Source organism: Nyctereutes procyonoides, unplaced genomic scaffold (assembly GCF_905146905.1).
Source record: "Nyctereutes procyonoides isolate TBG_1078 unplaced genomic scaffold, NYPRO_anot_genome, whole genome shotgun sequence".
Taxonomy (NCBI): domain Eukaryota; kingdom Metazoa; phylum Chordata; class Mammalia; order Carnivora; family Canidae; genus Nyctereutes; species Nyctereutes procyonoides.
In genome coordinates, this window is record NW_026575140.1 from 63,619,905 (window position 1) to 63,626,691 (window position 6,787).

General features: G+C 46.2%; 1 pseudogene; it reads left to right on the plus strand.

Annotated features, from left to right (window-relative positions):
* The first annotated feature begins 215 nt into the window (after positions 1-215).
* LOC129496909 (creatine kinase B-type-like) lies at positions 216-3,508 on the plus strand (annotated as a pseudogene).
* Positions 3,509-6,787: the final 3,279 nt, after the last annotated feature.

The following is a 6,787-nucleotide window of genomic DNA, read 5'->3' on the forward strand; positions in this document are numbered from 1 at the left end:
GGCAAAATCTTAGTTTGCTGTTTCCTTAGCTCTGGCTGCAGTGTGAAACAGCCAATCGCCCCACAGCATTTATGTGTTGCATGATAATTGTTCTATCCAATGGCTTTTTAAAATACATGTTTAATTGACAGGGCCCTTGATCACATAATTAAGTGTTTTGCCACTTTAGGGCTTAGACTGCTCGTGTCCTGTTATCTACCAATAGCTGAATTGTCATGGCCTTTAAACTCAAGCAAGGTAACCAAGTAAAAGTTGAGACCATTATTACCAGTGGGTGTAACCAAGAAAATTTTAAACAGAGATATATTTTAGGAATAAGGAAACAATCTCAGAAGGATGTCTGAAAAACAGAAAAGAATAGCGAGGAATAAAATGGGTAAATTTCATGTAAATTTAAACAGTGGTTGGAGAAGAAATATAATTTGAGGGATTAAAAATACTGTGCAGTGGTACCATGTAAATCATAAGCAGGGTGATTAGAATTTTATGTTCCAGTGTCTTTATTGTTTGGGAGGCTGAGATATTAGTTACCTTCAGACTTGGTTAACTATGCATGTCTACACTCGAAGGAGAACCACTAAAATAATAGAAATACCATATAGGTTCCAAATCATAAAGGAAAAGCAAATGAAATATGAAATCAAAACCATGTTTTAATCTAATAAAGCCAAGAAAGGGAAGAAAAACATAAATAAAGAGAACAGGAAGTGCTAAGATGATAGAAATATCACAAAATCTATCACTAATTAAATTATGTATAAAGATAGTAAGCTCACTACTTAATTTTTTATTTTTGAAAGAGAGCATGAGAGAGAGTGGGTGGGAAGGAAGGGCAGAGGGAGAGAGAGTTTCTTAAGTAGAGAATCCACGCTGGGCATCAAGCCCAACATGGGGCTCAATCTCACAACCCCAAGATCAAGACCTGAGCAGAAATTAAGAGTTGGATGCTCTCCCATCCAAGTACTAACCAGGCCCGACCCTGCTTAGCTTCCGAGATCAGACGAGATCGGGCGCGTTCAGGGTGGTATGGCCGTTTCTAGCAGCCATGTCCACAATAGCCAAACTGTGGAAGGAGCCTCGGTGCCCATCGAAAGATGAATGGATAAAGAAGATGTGGTTTATGTATACAATGGAATATTACTCAGCCATTAGAAACAACAAATACCCACCATTTGCTTCAACGTGGATGGAACTGGAGGGTATTATGCTGAGTGAAGTAAGTCAATCGGAGAAGGACAAACAGTGTATGTTCTCACTCATTTGGGGAATATGAATAATAGTGAAGGGGAATATAAGGGAAGGGAGAAGAAATGTGTGGGAGATATCAGAAAGGGACACAGAACATAAAGACTCCTAACTCTGGGAAACGAACTAGGGGTGGTGGAAGGGGAGGAGGGCGGGGGGTGGGGGTGAATGGGTGACGGGCACGGAGGGGGACACTTGACGGGATGAGTACTGGGTGTTATTCTGTATGTTGGTAAATTGAACACCAATAAAAATTAATTTATAAAAAAAAAAAAAAAAAAAAAGAGTTGGATGCTCAACTGACTGAGCCACCAAGGTGCCCCATTTTCTCACTACTTTAAATAGATTCAGGGCAGCCCGGGTGGCTCAGCGGTTTAGCGCCGCCTTCAGCCCAGGGTGTGATCCTGGAGATCCAGGATCAAGTCCCACATCGGGCTCCCTGTATGGAGCCTGCTTCTCCCTCTGCCTGGGTCTCTGCCTCTCTCTCTATCTCTCTGTGTCTCTCATGAATAAATAAATAAAATCTAAATAAATAAATAAATAAATAAATAAATTCACCTACTGCTTTGAAAAAAAAAAAGTGACCATATTCTAAGAACTACATGAGGGGGAACAGAAGAAGGTGGTCCAAAGGTACCAACTTTGACTTTTAAGATAAAGAAGATAAAAACAAGTATGAGGGATGTGATGTACATGATGACAATAGTTAACACTGATGTCTGGTGTATTTCAAAAGTTTTTAAAAGTATATCTGAAGAGTTCTCATCAGAGGGGAAAGCTTTTTGTCTTTCTGGACCTATATGAGATGATGGATGTCAACTACAATTATTGTGGTCACCATCTCACAACATATGTTAGTCAAATTATGCTCTATACCTCACACGGTGCAGTGCATTAAATACCAATAAAGTGGGAAAACATGCATAAAGACTCAGATATGTCGAAGCAGAAGTATGACAAATACTACCAAAAGGAAGATTTAGTTGCTATATTAATATCAAACAAAATAGCCTTTAAGAAAAAAAGCAAAGATGAAAGAGAATCACTACGTAATTATAAAGGATTCAATTCAACAGGAAGATGAAGTGCTAAATGTGTATAAAAAGTAGAGCCTCGGTTCGCCTGCGCGGCCGGGGCTGCAGCGGACCGACGTCCCCGTCCCCGTCCCCGCCGCGCCCTCCTCCAACAGCCACACCGCGTTGAGGCTCCGCTTCCCGCCGAGGAGGATCCCCGCTCCCACAGGGCCAGGGTGCGGACCCCGAGCTCTAGCGGAGCTGCGCGACCAGAGCACGCGAGCGGCTTCCCGCTGGACGACGTCACCCAGCCCCGCGTGGACAACCCGGGGCACCCCTACATCGTGACCGCGCGGGCTGCGTGGCAGGCGACGGGGAGTCCCACGATGTGTGCAAGGAGCTCTTCGACCCCATCCTCGAGGACCGGCCCGGCAGCTGCAAGCCCAGAGACGAGCACAAGACCGGCCTCAACCCCAACAACCTGCAGGGCCGCGACGACCCGGACCCCAACTATGTGCCGAGCTCGCGGGTGCGCACGGGCCGCGGCGTCCGCGCCTTCTGCCTCCCCCCGCACTGCGGCTGCTCTGGCTGGCGGGCGACCCGGCCCCGGTAACTACGCGCTCAAGAGCATGACCCAGGCGGAGCAGCAGTAGCTCATCCACCATCCACCACCACTTCCTCTTCGATGAGCCCGTGTCGCCCCTGCTCCTGGCCTCGGGCATGGCCCGCGACTGGCCGGACGCCCGCGGCATCTGGCACAGCGACAATAAGACCTTCCTGGTGTGGATCAACGAGGAAGACCACCTGCGGGTCACCTCCATGCAGAAAGGGGGCAACACGAAGGAGGCGTTCACTGGGTTCTGCAACGGCCTCACCCAGATGGAAACACTTTTCAAGTCAAAGAATTACGAATTCATGTGGAACCCTCACCTGGGCTACGTCCTCGGACCTGCCCATCCAACCTGGGCACAGGCCTGCAGGCAGGTGTGCACATCAAGCTGCCCCACCTGGCCAAGCATGAGAAGTTCCCGGAGGTGCTCAAGCGGCTGCGGCTTCAGAAACGAGGCACAGGTGGTGTGGACACAGCTGCTGTGGGTGGCGTCTTTGAGGTCTCCAACGCAGACCGCCTGGGCTTCTCAGAGGTGGAGCTGGTACAGATGGGGGTGGACGGTGTGAAGCTGCCCATCGAGATGGAGCAGCGGCTGGAGCAGGGCCAGGCCATTGATGACCTCGTGCCTGCCCAGAAGTGAGGCCCCAGCCCGCATCTGCCACCACCACCAGCCCCGCTGCTTCCAAACTTATTGCCCGGGCAGTGCCCACCATGCACCCCCGCCCATGTTCGCCACTTGGCCGGCTGAGCCCTTAGCCTCGCTGTAGAGACTTCTGTCGCCCTTGGTAGAGTTTATTTTTGTGATGGCTAAGATGTTGCTGATACTGAAATAAACTAGGGTTTCGGCTGAAAAAAAAAAAAAAAGTAGAGCCTCAACATCTATAAGGAATAATGGATACCAGGGTAATCAGGCATATCATTCATACTAAGGTATTTCAGTGTACTCCTCACCACTTAATGTAAGTCTCAAATTCAGCTGTTGGAGCAGGGCTGGATCTGGATTTAGCCTCTCGATCCCAGAGGGGGTATTAGCCTTTGCTTCCAGAAAGCTCCCTATCACTAACTCTATACAGTTTGCTATTTTTTCTCCTAATTTATTTTTTTGACAATTTGCCTTGTGCTCTAGTAGTATGTTAAAAAAATAGAAATGTTTTTGGTTTTTGGTTATATTGTATTTGGTTTTTAGTTACCAAATACCAAAAGTATTTGGTTTTTAGTTATATTGGAGAAAAAAGGGGCTTTCAAAAACTCTAATGTGTCCTGATGCTGGAAAACAATGTCTTCTCTCATTTATTCTCTGCCTCCTTGTTTATAGTCCTATTCCCTTCCTAAAATTATCCTTATTTGAAGACTAAAGTGATCCTTCTTCCTCTTCCTCCTCCTCCTCCTCTTCTTCTTGTTCTTGTTCTTCTTCTTGTTCTTGTTCTTGTTCTTCTTGTTCTTGTTCTTCTTCTTGTTCTTCTTGTTCTTGTTCTTCTTCTTCTTCTTCTTCTTCTTCATCCTCTGCTTCTCCTTTTCTTCTTCTTTTCCTCCTCTTTTTCTTTTTAAATAAGTTGGACATGGAGGTCAATATGGGGCTTGAACTCATGGGTCTGAGATTGAGACCTGAGCCAAGATCAAGAGTCAGATGCTTAACTGACTGAGACTCTCAGATACCCCAGAGAGTGATCTTTCTAAAATGAGAATCTAATGATGTCTCTACCCTGCATGACTGTCTTCTGTGTCTTATGACCACAAAAGATTTCTCCAGTCTTCTGCCTGTTACACCAGCAACTTCTCCTTTGAGCTCAGGGCTGCAAGGTTTAAACTTGAGACCACTTGGAGTTCTCTGTGGTCACTCGGTGCTCTGTATGTTCAGATACCTTTAAATTTCTCCCTTACTCAGGATGGATGTTTAGTGCCTATGCAGCAGCATGGCCATGCTGGCTAAGATATCACATGCTTTCATAGGGGAGTGTGAATTATCACCACTCTTCTTCTTCCTGAAATTCTCTGTTCATTCTCCTTTCTCTTCCCCAGTGAGTCTCCCACATGACAGCACAACTGTCAGACTTTGCTGGAGAGCTAAGTCCTGATTCATCAATGCCTGGGCTGTCCAAGCTGCTAAACATTCTGATCATTAGTCCTACTCCCACCTTTTTTTTTCTAGGGGAATCCTGTTTGGGCCTCAAGGTTCCAGCAAAGCATTCCATGGCTTTCTTTCCTTTTTCCTCCTGTGCTGGACTGGCTCTCTGCATGCCTCCACCTTTTCCTGTCCCACACTATATTATGAATGTTTCTCCTACACGTATGCACCTTGAGGGCAAAGCCATGACTTATTTATCATAGCATGCACTGTTCATAGCATAGTGTTTGGTATATCATCAAACCTCAGTAGAGCCTCAGATTTTGCAGTGTTCATTTATATGGGCTCCACTTTTGATAATTCCACAAAAGAGACTGAAAACCTGATCTAACTTAATATTACTTGGAGCATGAATTTAGCAGCTGCAAGTGGTACCAAGCCTCCATTTTCTAGTAACAGAAGTATAAGGAATAAGGGGAAGTGCCTCCTCCTGGATGTGATTCTCCTTGCAAATTTGAGCAGAAAAAGCACACCCACAGAGCATACTCTGTTTATATTTCATATATAAAAATAATTCTGAGTGACTTCTGATTCTTTACCGAAATGCTGGATTACCAAAAGTAAGGATGAAAAAGGTAGATTGTGTGCAAAAATATTGTACTAGAAATTTGATTTTACTTTGGGAAGATTAGTAATTTTGAAGATAATTCTCCTTAGATCTCATTCCTTACTCTAATTGAAAGACTGTACCACATTTTCATGTTGCTTTTATTTCTGGTTATTGCCATGGTAACAGTCTTATTCCAAAATACACGCATTTTGAGCTAATTTTTTTCTGGAGAAAAATAATAAGGAGAATAAAAGGTAAGGAAAAGAAGCAAATGACTTCTGTTAAATAGGTTTTGTGATGTTCACCCATTAGCTTGATACCAAATAAAGCAAGTAATTTCTCTTTGGGGTAATTAAGAGAAGGACCAAAATGTGTTCATTTTAAAAGGACTTGTAAAATTTACAGGAGTGGAAAAAATATGTTACTTAGAATTATAAATTAGAAAACGGAGTATAGTACATAAAGAATCAGACTGGAGAAGGGCGGGGCAAGACAGCGGAGCAGTAGGGTCCCCAAGTCTCCTGGCCCCACCAACTTACCTAGATAATTTTAAAATCGTCTTGAAAACTTATGAATTATGCCTGAGATTTAAAGAGAGAACAGCTGGAATGCTACAGAGAGAAGAGTTCAGGCTTCTAACAAGGTAGGAAGGCGGAAGAAGTAAAAATAAAAAAGAATCAAGTAGGGGAGGGGCCCCATGAGGAGCTGGGCTAAGGACCACAACGAAAGCCTCCAGGAAAGGAAAACCCAGCCCCGAGAAGCAGGAACTATAAAAATCCACACCGGATTCTTTCCGGACCAAAAGGCACTGCAGGGAACTTGGGCAGAACCGCAGGAGGGGCAGTGGGGCCTCCAGTCTTCCGGAGTCACTTACAGAGAGAGAGCGTGCCACACACCGCAGGCCGAGCTCAGGAAAGGGCTGGAGCGCATACGCGGGGGGGCCTCGGGGAGAAGCCGGTGGGTCAGGCGGGGGCTGGGGGTGCGTGTCTTTGCCCTGCTGCCTTCAGGAGCCGCACCCCGGGAGCACGATTCCAGCAGCACAGGCCCCGGATCCCAGGGCGCCGGGGAACACAGCCCAGGATCCTGCGCTCCCCCCAGGACAGGTGGAGGCAGGGAGGGCACAGGACAGCGAGGATGCTCCTGCCACCAGGTGCCCCTGAGCTATGGAGATCAGCAGCCCCCTGCCACCGGGAGCATCCGGGCCAGTGCAGACTGGGAGCTGCGGTAGTTACTGCGGGAGCTGA